Raw genomic sequence first — 16,902 nt, forward strand, 5'->3', positions numbered from 1 at the left:
CTCTGATAACCATACAAGTTCATAGTTGTGAAAAGGTTTTGTAAAAGTAGTACCAAACTACTAGCATCATTAACATGAAATGCTTAGCATTGAAAGCCATTATACTGCTGAAAAGAGCAAAATATATATTAGGTGAGTGCTTCTCAGAATTTAATGTGCATTTGAATCTCCTGGAGATCTTGTTAAAATGCAGGTTGCAATTCAGAAGGTCTGGGCTTGACCTGAGATTCTGCATTTCCGGCAAGCTGTCAGGTGATGGCATTGCTACTAGCCGGACTGGGGAACATATATTGCATAGCAAGTTCTTAGGTTAATGCTGAACCATCACTGCTCATTAAACCCAAAATACAAGTTGGCTTATCAGGTCAGCTGATTGCAGAATTTGGCAGAAGGGGAACATAGAATGGGTAATTTTTGATGGGGTGGGGTGCCCGAGACTGGGCAGGTTCTGGCATACAGGGCCTGCCTGAATAATGGCTACAGAGGATGGCCTATGCATGCATAGTTGCTTTGCAGAGTGAGACACAGGGACATTGGAGGGAAATGGAGTTCGAAGAAGGGAACAGGTGAACCACTTCATGTGCTCCTCAGTCATGTCTAGAATGCGTTGTGGAAAGGCAGGTTTGCCCCAAGTGTAAGAGGCAGATATGGTCTGAACACAAACCTTGGGTACTTCTTTTGGAGTACCCTCTTCTCCCCACAAGCATTCAAGGGGAGGAAGGTGATCTTTTGGTGAGTCTCAATTGAAACTGTTGGGGTTGAGGAAATTACCAGGCATAAGCCAGAAGTATCCTCATGATGAGGTATCAACTCATGGAGCCTGAGGCAGGGAACACAGTCAGGCCTCAGGGGAAGCCGACTGGAGACTGATCTCTTCCTCAGGCCCTCTCTCTTGTCTCTTGTATTTGTTTCTCTTTGTGTATTCTCCAAAGTGTCTACTGGAAGGCTGCAGAGAGGGACCAAGGAAGTCACCAGAAAGAGAGAGTTAATAAGTGTTAGGATCATAAATCTGACCTTGAAAGACACAGACCACTCAGAGACATACTCCCGCTTTATGATAGGAGTAGAGTTTGAGCACCTGGAAGATTTGTTCTTCACTTGATGAATTCTTTGCTCCAAAAATAAAGCCCATAAACTTGTTCAACAGCTGGAATTTTCCCTGTGAAGAGAGTACCTCGTCTGGCAGTTGACTTAAGCAGTTATTTGCAGCCTATAATTTTCACAAAAACAGTAGGGTGTGCCTGGCGGGAGATACAATCCCACTGAAAGAAAACAATGAGAAAACTTTGGAACAAAAGATGCTCTGATTCCATTAGAAAATCATCGACAATTCAGGGTCAAGGCCAACAAAGACGTGGGAAGTTTTCAAGCAGACTTGTGAGAAGTTGGGAGAACTGTGCTTCGCAGGGACTGAAGAATGCAGCCTGCAGGATCCCTGGGTGGGAGAGGGATGCTAGAGGCAGGGAGGCCAGTGAAGGGGTGGCTACAGAAGTCCAGGTGAAGAAGTTCTGAGGTCTATGGAAGTGGCAGCTGTGGCCCTTAGGAAGAGGGATCCAGGTGAAAACCTGCATAGGAAGAGCCAACAGGGCTGGGTAATCAATAAACAGAGGAGGATGAGGGTGCAGGAGACATCAGCAATCATGGGGTGCCAACCCCAGTAACTGAAAAATACAGTCCAGGCACTGAGGAGAGGGCACAAAAGGATGGACAGATTTTAATGTGCTGGAAAGACTTTGGGGTCAGTAGCAACTTGAAAGTAGTCTTCCATTTTTTATGCACAAGCAAGTCCTATATGTTCCTGGGAGAAAGATGAAGTGAATGAAAAGTGTACTGTCTAGTGGTCTTAGCACTGAAGCTTTCCTTGCCTCCAAATAACATGAATCTAGCAGATCACATGGCACTCCAGAGAACCCACCAGCATACCCATGAGGCCAAAAGCAACTTGTGAAGCAGCCCCTGGAGAGGATTGCAATTCTTTTCCCACAGGCTGGGGTTCATATTTGAAGCTACGAAAGGTTTCCCCTGCCTCTCGCTGCTGCTGGTATGCCTAAGGCAAGTGCAGTAACTTAGGGACATCTCTTGAGTCTTGGCTGAGCTGCTCTGGAATGTGACTGACTGTCTCTTTGAATGGTTCCAAAGCTTTCCAAAGTGCATGTTGCTTGTGTGATGTATTAATCAAGGTTGCCTAATGTTAGCTCATGCAACAGAAATATCTCAAATCTCAATGGCTTCATGCAGAAGAGGTTTATTTCTTACTCACAGAAAGTCCACAGTGAATATTTCTGGTCAAGCAACTCTTGCACTGCTCTCCTCAAATGGGAACTTGGGCATTTCCCTCAAATGGGAACTTGGGCCATTTTTGTGGCTCTGCCATCTTGGATCTTTTCCTATTTTATGGCCAGGCTTCTAAGTGCCATGTAACCATCCAACTTATATTTCAAATCAAAACTTCCCAAATATATCCTCCAAATTTGGTTTAAAAAATCCACATGATGGATTTTTAGGAAAGAACTTAGTATTTCTTTATGCAGAAAAAAAGTACTTCAAGGAGGAAATAAAACTTTTGAAACTTGGTGTTATGAAACTGTCCACTCTTCTCTCCTGTACAAATGAGGCTAGGTTATCAGTGAGCATCTAAACACCTGGATAAAAGGCTTCAGAAAAGCCATTTGGCCAGTGCCTTCTTCCCAGGAAGTCACAGGCTGAGGTTCCATTCACTGAGCATCTTTTCTCTTCCAAGTCCTTTCCTATGCACATAACCTATGTTATGTCTAATTTCAAAATACTGCAATGCATTCATTAATATGCCCATTTGCACAGAGGAGAAAACTGCTCCAGAGAGGTAAGGCAACTTGCTCAAAGTCACAAAGATCTTGTTATGTAGCAGTGCTGGGATTTGATCCCAGACAGTCTGGCTCCAAGACCCACACTCGTTTCACGACAAAAGCCTGCCTTGTCAGTGATCAAAACAAGACAGAACAAAACCAGAACCAGCAAAAGAGACGGCAGTGGCTTCAGAGGCATCATACCCTTTCCTGCAATCCATGGCAAATGGTAAATATTAGTGATCTGGAGCCATCTCACCCCTTTGATAATAACTTCTGCTCTAGGTTCCCAATGACAGTAATTGAGGCTATAATTCCCATTTCCTGCATCAACTATGAGTACATACAGACTGCAAAGCTGTGCGAAAACCAGCTGCCCTTTGCAGCAAGAGGTAGAGTTACATCAGACTCTCTGCTCACAGCCTTCTCTGCATTTACCAGCTCCAACCAAGGCAGCAGTAACACACTTGGGGCCTCACAGTGAAAGGGGACTTCCTGGTGGTGCGCCAGAGCCAGCTTTTACCAGCTTATATGGGCCAACTGTGCACATCTCTTCCCAACTTGGTGTTAAATGTCATCACGTTGTGAGCTTTAAAATGACCATAGTGGGAGAATTTACCCCACAGGAATTGGTAAATGTTGTCTATCTGAGCCTTTTTAAAAACCCAACGACCTAGGTGATAATATTCTTGAGAAAGGTGGGGGTAGGGGACAGATGTGCAGTTGAGGAATGACAGAAAATAATAATAATAAAGCAGTCAACATGAATCAAGTACTTACAATGTTCCTGGCACTGTGCTGAATTCATAAGACATTATCTTATACAAACCATAGGAATCATATGATGTAGATACTATTATTATCTACATTTAAAAGGAGAAAACTAGAGTTCAGAAAGGTTGAGTAACATAGTCAGCAAGCCAAGATTCAAACACAGGATTTCCAACTCCAATAACTCTGCCCTTTAAACATCACGCTGTGCTTCTTGGCATAGCAGTGCTTCTGGGATGCGGTCCATGGCGCCCTGCTTCAAAAGCACCAGGGTTAGCTTACTAAAATGCAGATTCCAGGGCCTTGCCCTTTCTGTACTGAGTCCGAACCTTTGGGGTGGGGTGTAAGAGTTTAGATTTGTATCAGGCTCTCTGGCTGATTCTGCTCCCTAATGGTTGCAAGCCAGGACCTGTGGGTTAAGAACTGGCCTCCAACAGGGCTCTTCCCACAGCTTCCCATAAAATTCAGGGGGAATCTGGCCAGAGAGTCAGTCTAGGACTTGGGTGGGGTTGGAGGAGTTGGCCCGAGAGCCCAAGGCTAGGGAGTCCAGGCCAATGCCAGCTCCTTCCCAGAGGCAGGCCAGTTGTCAGGTTCTGCCACTCAGTGGGCAGCAGGACAATGCAGCACAGGGAGCTCGTCTGGGCTCAGGGGCTGGATACCCTGGGAGCTGTTGGGGTCTTTGTTTTACTGTCACGAAGAGTTGTGGGTTGAGATCTCAATTTTTCAGTGAATTTTAGTATGCGAACCAAAATCTGTTTTGTATTATTTTCTTCTTTGAATGGAGTTTTCCACATTTTGGAATAATAAAATCACCTTGGCGGGACAGTCAAGCAACCTAAATAAAAACACTACCAATAAAATGGCATTTTACTAACTTTAAGCAAAGCAAATGTCATATTCTACAAGGAAAGGGAGCCCATCTAGCTATGACTGTGATGAGAGCCAGCCCGCTTCTCAAAAGCAGTGCCTGCCTGCCCTGCCCTGCTAGGATTCATGGTACTCGCTCACTTGCTCTCTCTCAAATGCGTTCTTCCACCAGAAGTCATGAAGAATGATTCTGAAGACACCTAGGCTCTCCCCAAACCAGGCCCAGCTCAGGTCTTGACTGGCTCACAGCAACCATTTCTTCCATTGCACTTACCCCAGTCTCTGCAGGGCACCACAGCAGCAACATTATAGACTCGAACCCACCTGTGGTCCAGGGTTGCCCTGGGATGACTGGGACATCTCTGCCTGACCGGGGTGGGGCCTGACACTCCACCATTAACATAGAGAATTTGGATGAATGCACCATCACAGTGACCATGCAAATCTCAGACATGTGTAGCTTAATGGGAATATATTTAGCAGAGCTCTTATTGAGAGCCAGTTTAACTCAGGGAGAAGACAGAGCACCTGAGGACTTAGGATACATGGGGAAGACAGAGATGCTGGGAGCCTGCAGAAAACACTTGCCAGGAAGTATTTCTGAGCTCTCTACATGAAAGAGGGGCCCATAGACTTGCTTGGGAATAACTCTTGCAAGGTGAAGTGGGGTGTAGAATAGATGAACAAGATTTTCCCGGAGCTGCTCATTGTCGAAGCTGAGTGACAGGTACATGGGTATGGTTTATGCTATTCTATTTTTGCAGGTGTTTAAAAGTTTCTATAATAAAAAGTTAGGAAACAAAAAGGGGCTCATGGATAGAATCTATATCCCTATCCCAGGCCCCTGCTGCCTGGAAGGCTGGAGGGTGCATGTCACAGTGGCATAGAGCCAACAGGGAAAGGATGTCCCAGCCCCAGGGCCCCAGCTGCCCAGGCCACTTCATCTTCTGTCACACTCAGCTCCAGACACTGAGGCCTCAATTAGCCAATCCATCCATCCATCCATCCATCCATCCATCCATCCATCCATCCCTCCATCCCTCCATCCATCCATCCATCCCTCAACTCATAAATACATATTTACTGTTCTCCTCCCTCAAAGCCTACCCCATGCCAGGCACCAGAGTCCAGCAAGCCACAAGACAGTCATGCTCCCTGGCTACATGCCCTCGCAGACAAGCTGAGGGAAAGAGACAATCAACATATGAATGAATGAACATATGAACAAATACTTGAAGTCATTTCAGACTGACAAGGGGCGTAAGGGAATAAACAGGAGGATAGGAAAGAGAGGGAGAGGGAGGCTGCTTCTGCTAAGGGGGTCACAGGTGGCCTGTCTGAAGAGTGATGTTGGAGCAAGGACCTGAGCAAAGGGAGTCAGTGACAAAGCAGCTGGGAAAGTGTTCCAGGCAGAGGGAACAGCAGGTACAAAGGCTCTCGGGCAGCAGTGTGCTTGGTGGGCAGCGGGGGCCCAGGGGCGGGGGCAGTGGGAGTCTGAAAAGAACAAGGAGGCCAAAGCAGCTGAAGTGCATTAAGCAGGAGGGAGGAGTAGAAACTAACTCAGGGAGGGATCTGGGAAGGGCAGATCACAAAGGCGCTTGTAGACTCAGTGGGAGTTTGGATTTTACTCTGAGTGGAGCAGAAGAAATGCCACAGACACTCTTGTTTTCAGTGAAGAGAGGAGACATTCAGGAGCAAGAGTGCACAGGGCCTCCTTTTTGGGCTGCAGAGCTAGTTCATCAGATGGGGTCAGGCCCTAGGGACACGCCCTCCTTCAGTAGTCCACAGGCCATGAGTTCAGTCTCCAAACACAGGGCCATCCCCAACAGAAGTGAATAAAGGACCCTGGGAGCCTCCCTGGACAGCTTCCCACCCCACCCCACTGCTCCTGCAGCACATGGGGGACCCTGCCGCCCACACGCCCAGCCCTGGCTTCCTCATGCCTCACTGGAAGGGACCCCTCTCGAAGCCCACTCATCCACTCACTGCACACCCATGCCCTCACCTCCTGCGTTTTCCATGTCTTCTTTGTGCTTTCCTCTACCTGGCCTATGTGGTCAACAAGTAGCTGTTCTTAGAATCCATCATGAATTCTGGTTGTCCCATGAAGATTTTCCCAATCATTGAAGCGAAGAGGGGCTGCTACCCTCATCCACCACTGCCTGACATTGTTCCTCAACTCTTTCGTGACACGTGTCATGACCTGCCTGTCATGCAGACCCAGGCGGGGAGATGAGACCTGTCTGCACATCAGTGGCTCGAGGGAAGGGACTGTGCCCATTACCCCTCTGGTCCTCCCAAGGGGCTCCCTCTTCACATTTAATCCTGGTGGTACCTTCTGGGCATCCAGGCAGCTCTAGGTGCCCCTTCTCCATGCTCACACCACATCCAGTACTTGCCACCCTAGAGCACTGGTCTCATGCCTCCATAACAACTGGGAGCTTCTCAAGAAAGAATGGCAACACCCTGATGATGGCTGATAAATATTGAGTATTTCTTATGTGCTAGGCCCCGCACTAAGTGCATCTTATCCCATGAGATAAGATGAGGTGGGTAATATTGTTAACCAGCTTAAAGATGGGGGACCTGAAGCTAAAAGTGTCTTACCAAAACAAACAGCAGTGACCGGCAGAGCCAGAATTTGATTCAAAACTTGCCTGAGCACTGAGATCCTGTTCTTGCTGTATGGTACCTCCCACACCCAACTCAAGGGCAGAGAAGGTGTAAATCACTTTTGTAACCCAGGGCCTGGCACAAGTCACCAGGAGTCCTGGAGGCTCATGACAAACATCTCCCTCCTGGCTGCCCAGCCCAGAGTCAGGCCCTGTCCTGGGGAAGTGGCCAGCAGAAAGGCCATGTTTACCCAGGTGCCAGGTGTAATGGGTGGGGTGGGGCGGCCTCAAAGGCTGGGCATCTTCTCACAGAGAAGAGGCTTTCTTTGAAAAGAAAGGGTTGGGCTGATAGCCAGAAGTGCAGCCAGGAAGAGATAGCCCAGTTCAAAGAAAGCAGTCACAGGTAAAAACTCTTGAGAACAAAGGTAGGACAGCTGCTGTACAAACCAGCCTGTGTTCCAGCCAGCCCAGCTCACCCTCAAGAACAGCCTCTGCACCCTGCCAGTGTGGCCAGGGGGGAGACTTTGCCATGGGGACCAGCCACCCCTCAGGAGCAGGGCATCCCGGATACCCTGGGAAGTCTTAGCTCCATCTCCAGGGAACAAAGGCCCAGTCGTCATGCTGCAGGTGAAATTTCTTCTGAGTGGATGGGCTCAGAGAGGCTGAGTAACTTGCTTAAACTTGCACAGTTTTTAAGAGCCAGAGCCCAGATATAACAAACCATAAGGTTGGCTCCAGCTAACTATATACAGGTAGTTTTATGTTGTCATCTGTTCTTCCAAGCAAGGTTACCACTTATGTAGGCATTAAATAATGTTAGTGCATGGTCTAGCATGAATTGAAACTTGCTGGAAACATACCTTATGCTTTGTCATCATCATTGCTGCCATCATTTAATACTTACGGAATATTTACGGTGTGCTAATCACCTTGCATATATTATTTCATTGCCGCCTCACAATGACTCATGAAACAAATGTTACTATCCCCACTTTATAGATGAAGAAATCAAAGCTCTGATAAGCTCCAGCACATGCCCAAAGCCTCACATGACCAGGTGGCAGAGCCAACCTTCCCATTTATCAACAGTGACAGCAGCACTGGGACTGCCATGAAGGCAGCTGCTTGCTCTGCACTGAGCTAGAGAAGCCACAAGGGCTGCTGCTCTCTGTGAGGCAATCTCAAAAATGCAGGCCTGAATGGAGCTCTGAATCAAGGGGTCCAGGTCTGAGAGCTCTGAGCACAGGCCTGCAGGGAGGACAGGGGTTAGGTCGACAGGGGATTTCGGAGCCTAGCAAGCAAGAGTCGGGCCCAAGAGACAGTGACCAATCCCTCCCTGTCCCAGGTCATCTTTGCTCCGCCAAGAGGTCTCCTGGCACCCCGAACCCCCATTTAGCCATCCTGACCATGCCCACCTGTATCAGAGGCTGTCCTCGGCAGTCCTCTCAACCCAACACCTGAATGGCAGTCAGAGACACTGCTGGCTTTGTACCATCAACCCAGACCACACACTGCAGTCTGCCTAATGCCAGGAAGCTACCCAGACATTTGTAGAAGCTTCCAGAAAAGTCAGTTAAGAGCACAGCTTTATCACTGGCCATCAGCCAGTACAGGATTTGAATCCTGGCTCTGTCACTTATTAATGTATTATGCTGGCCAAGTTATTTAACCTCTCTGTCCCTCAGTTTCCTTGTCTATAAAATGGGAATAATAATAATACCTACACCCAAGACTTACTAGAGAGATTAAATGAGATCACACATGTGTGGTTCTTAACATACTTCCTGGAACACAGTAAATATTAAACAAACAAATAATAAAGCTAGTTAATTTTGATCCAATCTGACCCTGACATGTGTCCCATAAAGTAACTGGCCAAATAGCACTGGTCTGGAAGTCAGAAATCTCAAGTCTGAGTTTAGCCAAAGGACTATACATCTCTGGGCCTCAGCTTTCTCTCCTTTAAGATGGAGATGTTGTCACCACCCCTAGTCAATATTTAACAAAAGTATCTATGCTGCTGATGCATAAGAAAGATCTTCAAAAAATCTGAAGCCTCAAAGCCTGGGTTAAAGACAGGCCCGGGGCTGGGGCATCTGATATAACTGAGAAGCCGAACTAGTGAAGAAAGCAGCCGAGAAGCCGAACTAGTGAAGAAAGCAGCCTTGTTTTTAGTCTGATTTGCCACCAATATGCACATTCAGGTAATTTGCTCCATAGCAAAGAGACTTCCTCCTGGTCCCGACATCCTCCGGCTAGAGGCTCCTCTCTCCCGCTGAGCCTCCTCAGCCCAGAACAGTGTGTGAACCCATCACTGAAACCTTTGCCTTCTTCGTAACTTCAAGCCAGGTCCAAACTGGAATGTGACAGCCAGAACACTAACTGAATGGTCCAAATTGACACAGATACTTGCTGCACCTCAGGGTGGAAATCTTTGCAAGAATGTGAGGCTTCTGTAAACACCAAACACTGAGTGTGGCATTGTACAAGGAGAACCGAGAGGGTGCTCATGACTCCGCGGTCCTTTCTCCCCAGATCTTCGGGGCATGGCATGCAGAAAAAGGATGCTAATGGGCAAGGCAGAGGAAATTGAGTGGGCCCTGGAGAAGAGGGCAGATGTGTATTCATGCTGAGTGCTGGGCACACAGTGGTGAATATGACCATCTAGTCCTCACAGAGCCCATGGTCTGGCAAGGCCAGTCACTGTGTGGTGTCAGTCAGTGTCTCAAAGCAGGACACACTCACAGGGTGCCCGGGGAGAGAGTAAAGCAGGAGAACGGAGCAGACTTGAGAGTCAAAAAAGGCTTCCTGGAGGAAGTGATGTTTTTCTGAGAGGTTAACCAGGCAGAGACGGGTTGTGGGGAAAACTGTGGGTGGTAGGATGCCAGTTATGTTACCTGAGCTTATTTTAAAATGCCCACCCTGTTAGAATACAGCAGGGCCAGGCGCGGACACAGCTCCTTGCAAACGAAGCAAGCGTATGGCCTTGTTATCTGCAACCTCAGAGGGTAAGAAAAGGCAGCTTCTGACCCTCTGTCTGCAAACAAAAGGGAGGCCTCACGAGGCTGCCTTGTGGGGTTGTCTCTGAGGCATTCTTGGCTCAGAGATGGAGGCATGCTGAAGCATCTCTGAGTAGTGATTGAACATTTCAGGTTTGCCTTTGGGGCAATTCCTCTGCAGAAGCTAATGTGGAGTTCTCACAGAGCAGTTCCACATTTCAGACTTCTGTCTTTCACACGTTAGACAAAACAACACAAGCCTGTGCATCTGCCGCTGCTATTTGCCGGTGGGCCCCTGTCCAGTATTACATATTACCATCTTGTTCACTGCTCACAGTGAATGGCATTTTCATAGCCACTTCTATAATTATTAAATTTCTTGAGGCCTTCTATTTCCAGCGCTGATAAGAGTGCGAAGGGGCTGTCAGAGATGATGAATAAGCTCAAGTACATTCAATCAAAAAGAATGTGTTTCCCTGAAGAGGGTCCTGTTCGTGACTCCATTCTGGCCCTGTGTGAGCCACGGAGGCTGGTTTGGTGTTGAATAGCCTTTCTCAAAGGGTGCTCCTGGAGCTCCAGTTTCACGCCATGCTAACATGTGTTTTGTGAGAATGGGATCCCAAGGTCAAATTTGTTTGGGAAATGCATGATTTAACAATATTGTACGGGCTTCCTGGCTTTGGTGCTTCTCAGAGCCTTTCCTATGTGGCTGGGTATTGAAAATCTCTAGGAGGAGGACACAGCACCAGGCATGGTCCGGACTCTCCTGACTGTAAGAATAAAATGGTCCATTGCTTTTCTACAGATGTCATAACAAAGTACCACAAACGTTGCCTGTGGCTTAAAACAATAGAAATGTGTTACCTCATAGTTTGGAGGCCAGAAATCCAAAATCAAGGGATTGGCAGGGCCGTGTTCACTCTGAAGGTCCCAGGGAAGAATCCACTCCTGCCTCTTCCCGCCTTCTGGCAGGTGCTGGCAATCCTCAGCCTTCCTTGGCTTATAGACGCATCACTTCCATCCCTGCCTCTGTCATCACATGGCATCCTCCCCGTGTCTCTGTGTCTTCACACGGCCTGCTAATGAGGACAATGGTCATTGGATATAGGGCCTACCCTAACCCAGCATGACCTCGTCTTAACTTGGTTACACCTGCAAAGACCCATTTTGCAAATAAGGTCACATTTTACAGGTACCAGGCATTAGGATGTGGACATATCTTTTGGGAGGATATTATGGAACCCACTATACATAAGCTAGAGAAAAATGAAAAAGCAGGAAGCAGTACATGAGGTGGCTCAGTGTACAGACTTTGTAGTCAAATTCCCACCCTTGCAATTGCTATGATTTCCAGCAAGTTAGTAAATGCAGTATCTCCAGGCTCATCTTTCTCATCCGTATGTAAATATCATAACATCTACCTCTTGGAATTTCTGCAAGATTAAAGAGATAAACATATAAAGCATGGAGCCCAGTGCCTGGGCACACAATAAGGATGTTAAGCAAAAGAGTGACATGGTCAGATTAATTTTTCAGAAGCAAATAATCACTCTTGTTTCCATGTGGAGGACATATCAGCAGGGGCAAGACTGCTTCTGTTTTGATCTTGCTGGGTTCCATCTCAAGTTCACCCAAGGATACACTCCATATAGCCCATCCGGCCACACATGAGGAATGCCCAGATCTGGACCACATGAGGATCTGCCAAGGGAACATGGAGCATGGGCTGCCTATGAGTCTGCTGGCTCAGATACCACCAAAGGCCATGGGCTATGCTACCAAGAGTTTTGAGGCCTGTTTCCTTCTTTAAAAGTGGGAGGGACAGTCCTTTATTGTGTACCTTACGGGATGACATTGGAAATGAATGAAAAAATGCACAGCAAAAGCTTTGCAATACGCAATTCAGTGTTCAGGGTGTATATGTGTGTGGGGGGGTTATGTTCCTCAAAATACTGCTCCAAGCAGGTCACTAGGTCCCTCACTTAGGCATAGGCAGTCTGGATAACTTTGGTAACAAGGAGGGTGAGGATAGGGTAGAGGTGATCATCAGAAAAAAACTCCCAAGAGGTCCTTTACATCCCTTGTAAGTTGGATTCCTAGGTATTTTATTCTCTTTGAAGCAATTGTGAATGGAAGTTCATTCATGATTTGGCTCTCTGTTTGTCTGTTACTGGTGTATAAGAATGCTTGTGATTTTTGCACATTAATTTTGTATCCTGAGACTTTGCTGAAGTTGCTTATCAGCTTAAGGAGATTTTGGGCTGAGACGATGGGGTTTTCTAAATATACAATCATGTCATCTGCAAACAGGGACAATTTGACTTCTTCTTTTCCTAACTGAATACCCTTGATTTCTTTCTCTTGCCTGATTGCCCTAGCCAGAACTTCCAACACTATGTTGAATAGGAGTGGTGAGAGAGGGCATCCCTGTCTTGTGCCAGTTTTCAAATGGAATGCTTCCAGAGTTTGCCCATTCAGTATGATATTGGCTGTGGGTTTGTCATAAATAGCTCTTATTATTTTGAGGTACGTTCCATCAATACCAAATTTATTGAGCGTTTTTAGCATGAAGGGCTGTTGAATTTTGTCAAAAGCCTTTTCTGCATCTATTGAGATAATCATGTGGTTCTTGTCTTTGGTTCTGTTTATATGCTGGATTATGTTTATTGATTTGCGAATGTTGAACCAGCCTTGCATCCCAGGGATGAAGCCCACTTGATCATGGTGGATAAGCTTTTTGACGTGCTGCTGAATCCGGTTTGCCAGTATTTTATTGAGGATTTTTGCATCAATGTTCATCAGGGATATTGGTCTAAAATTCTCTTTTTTTGTTGTGTCTCTGCCAGGCTTTGGTATCAGGATGATGTTGGCCTCATAGAATGAGTTAGGGAGGATTCCCTCTTTTTCTATTGATTGGAATAGTTTCAGAAGGAATGGTACCAGCTCCTCCTTGTACCTCTGGTAGAATTCAGCTGTGAATCCATCTGGTCCTGGACTTTTTTTCATTGGTAGGCTATTAATTATTGCCTCAATTTCAGAGCCTGCTATTGGTCTATTCAGGGATTCAACTTCTTCCTGGTTTAGTCTTGGAACAGTGTAAGTGTCCAGGAAATTATCCATTTCTTCTAGATTTTCTAGTTTATTTGTGCAGAGGTGTTTATAGTATTCTCTGATGGTAGTTTGTATTTCTGTGGGGTCAGTGGTGATATCCCCTTTATCATTTTTTATTGCGTCTATTTGATTCTTCTCTCTTTTCTTCTTTATTAGTCTTGCTAGCGGTCTGTCAATTTTGTTGATCTTTTCTAAAAACCAACTCCTGGATTCATTGATTTTTTGGAGGGTTTTTTGTGTCTCTATCTCCTTCAGTTCTGCTCTGATCTTAGTTATTTCTTGCCTTCTGCTAGCTTTTGAATGTGTTTGCTCTTGCTTCTCTAGTTCTTTTAATTGTGATGTTAGAGTGTCAATTTTAGATCTTTCCTGCTTTCTCTTGTGGGCATTTAGTGCTATAAATTTCCCTCTACACACTGCTTTAAATGTGTCCCAGAGATTCTGGTATGTTGTATCTTTGTTCTCATTGCTTTCAAAGAACATCTTTATTTCTGCCTTCATTTTGTTATGTACCCAGTAGTCATTCAGGAGCAGGTTGTTCAGTTTCCATGTAGTTGTTGGGTTTTGATTGAGTTTCTTAGTCCTGAGTTCTAGTTTGATTGCACTGTGGTCTGAGAGACAGTTTGTTATAATTTCTGTTCTTTTACATTTGCTGAGGAGTGAAATAAAAGAGGACACAAACAAATGGAAGAACATACCATGCTCATGGATAGGAAGAATCAATATCGTGAAAATGGCCATACTGCCCAAGGTTATTTATAGATTCAATGCCATCCCCATCAAGCTACCAATGAGTTTCTTCACAGAATTGGAAAAAAACTGCTTTAAAGTTCATATGGAGCCAAAAAAGAGCCCGCATCTCCAAGACAATCCTAGGTCAAAAGAACAAAGCTGGAGGCATCCCGCTACCTGACTTCAAACTATACTACAAGGCTACAGTAACCAAAACAGCATGGTACTGGTACCAAAACAGAGATATAGACCAATGGAACACAACAGAGTCCTCAGAAATAATACCACACATCTACAGCCATCTGATCTTTGACAAACCTGAGAGAAACAAGAAATGGGGAAAGGATTCCCTATTTAATAAATGGTGCTGGGAAAATTGGCTAGCCATAAGTAGAAAGCTGAAACTGGATCCTTTCCTTACTGCTTATACGAAAATTAATTCAAGATGGATTAGAGACTTAAATGTTAGACCTAATACCATAAAAACCCTAGAGGAAAACCTAGGTAGTACCATTCAGGACATAGGCATGGGCAAAGACTTCATGTCTAAAACACCAAAAGCAATGGCAACAAAAGCCAAAATTGACAAATGGGATCTCATTAAACTAAAAAGCTTCTGCACAGCAAAAGAAACTACCATCAGAGTGAACAGGCAACCTACAGAATGGGAGAAAATTTTTGCAATCTACTCATCTGGCAAAGGGCTAATATCCAGAACCTACAAAGAACTCAAACACATTTACAAGAAAAAAACAAACAACCCCATCAAAAAGTGGGCAAAGGATATGAACAGACAGTTCTCAAAAGAAGACATTCATACAGCCAACAGACACATGAAAAAATGCTCATCATCACTGGCCATCAGAGAAATGCAAATCAAAACCACAATGAGATACCATCTCACACCAGTTAGAATGGCGATCATTAAAAAGTCAGGAAACAACAGGTGCTGGAGAGGATGTGGAGAAATAGGAACACTTTTACACTGTTGGTGGGATTGTAAACTAGTTCAACCATTATGGAAAACAGTATGGCGATTCCTCAAGGATCTAGAACTAGAAGTACCATATGACCCAGCCATCCCATTACTGGGTATATGCCCAAAGGATTATAAATCATGCTGCTATAAAGACACATGCACACATATGTTTATTGCGGCACTATTCACAATAGCAAAGACTTGGAATCAACCCAAATGTCCGTCAGTGACAGACTGGATTAAGAAAATGTGGCACATATACACCATGGAATACTATGCAGCCATAAAGAAGGATGAGTTTGTGTCCTTTGTAGGGACATGGATGCAGCTGGAAACCATCATTCTTAGCAAACTATCACAAGAACAGAAAACCAAACACTGCATGTTCTCACTCATAGGTGGGAACTGAACAATGAGATCACTTGGACTCGAGAAGGGGAACATCACACACCAGGACCTATCATGGGGAGAGGGGAGGGGGGAGGGATTGCATTGGGAGTTATACCTGATGTAAATGACGAGTTGATGGGTGCTGACGAGTTGATGGGTGCAGCACACCAACATGGCACAAGTATACATATGTAACAAACCTGCACGTTATGCACATGTACCCTAGAACTTAAAGTATATAAAAAAAAAAAAAAAAAAAAAAAAAAAAAAAAAAAAAACTCCCAAAATGTGAAGGTGTTGAACCTCAGGATGTCATCTAGATGGAGGCATCACCAGCCATGTCACTGAAGCTTTGGTTCCCAGTAATCAGAGCTGATGAAGGGAGAGCAGCGTGGTACACAGCCTGGGCCAAGTGGACCAGGGCAGGCAGGCTGAGCATCAGTCCCTGGGGGTTCTTGACTGGAGGCCTGACAGCCCACACTCTGAGGAAGATGGGAGCTACTCAGTCCATTACCACTGGAACTGGTGACTGACAATACTCTAGGAGTGGGGAGAGCTGCGGGTCCCCAGCTCACTCTGTGCAGATGACAGTGGAGGATGGCCCATTGCCAGATCTATAGGCAGGATAGAGCCCAGAAGAGCTGCCTCCTGATTCCAAGGCAGGAAAGTGATCTCCCCCAGGTCCCAGGCCCCCTGTGATTTATGAGACCCTGTCATGCCTCAACCTGCACCAAATCTGCCTTAGAAGCTGTGAGCAGAGGCAGGCCTGGTGGGCCTCAGAGCACGTGCAAGGTGGCATCCACTGTGTTGTTACTGGCAGGTGCACCCCTGCTAGAGTTCCAGACATGGGGAGCCATGCAGAGGCCCAGGTAGGCACCCAGAGCCTCAGGGAACTGCAGAACTCTCTCTCAGATAGGGCGCCTATGAAGAGAGGAGGATGCCTGCACCATTGAGAACAGTATTTACAACCTGGGCCACAAAATATAAAACCTAAGCCTGGGCCTTAGGTGTGGAGACAGCCAGGGAGGAGCACAAGGAACAGCAAACATGCAGGGGCCACCAGACATCTGCCCACAGAGGCCTCTCCCAGAGGTGGGCTGTAGAGCCTGGGCACCCTCCTTCATTGCTGTCCTTGGCCCCAGCATAGCATTTGATGTTTAGCAGGCATTCACTCAATATTTGACTGACTAAAATTCACATTTTCAGTCCAATACCATTTATTTTTTTCTTTTTTCTTTTCTTTCTTTCTTTCTTTTTTTTTTTTTTTTTGAGACAGAGTCTTGCTCTGTCCCCAAGGCTGGAGTGTAGTGGTATGATCTCAGCTCACTGCAACCTCCGCCTCCTGGGTTCAAGCAATTCTCCTGTCTCAGCCTCCCAAGTAGCTGGCATTACAGGCGCACACCCCCAGGCCCGGCTGATTTTTGTATTTTTAGTAGTAGAGACGGGGTTTTGCTATGTTGACCAGGCTGGTCTCAAACTTTTGACCTCAGGAGTTGGCCTCCCAAAGTGCTGGGATTACAGGCATGAGTCACAGTGCCCAGCCCAGTACCATTTTCTAAGTGCAGGACTTCAAGGCCATGTGTCAAATGCTGGTGGGGACTCAGAGATAACAAAATGAG

General features: G+C 46.1%; 1 protein-coding gene across 1 annotated transcript in view; it reads right to left on the minus strand.

Annotated features, from left to right (window-relative positions):
- Positions 1-16,902, minus strand: part of LOC105467117 (uncharacterized) — a 151,659-nt gene that overhangs the window by 90,719 nt on the left and 44,038 nt on the right. Inside the window, exon 2 of the transcript XR_011624660.1 lies at positions 10,939-11,153. The gene's annotated coding sequence lies outside the window, so the exon portion shown is untranslated. The remainder of the gene's footprint in view (positions 1-10,938; positions 11,154-16,902) is intronic.

Source organism: Macaca nemestrina, chromosome 6, assembly GCF_043159975.1.
Source record: "Macaca nemestrina isolate mMacNem1 chromosome 6, mMacNem.hap1, whole genome shotgun sequence".
In the NCBI taxonomy this organism is placed as follows: Eukaryota; Metazoa; Chordata; class Mammalia; order Primates; family Cercopithecidae; genus Macaca; species Macaca nemestrina.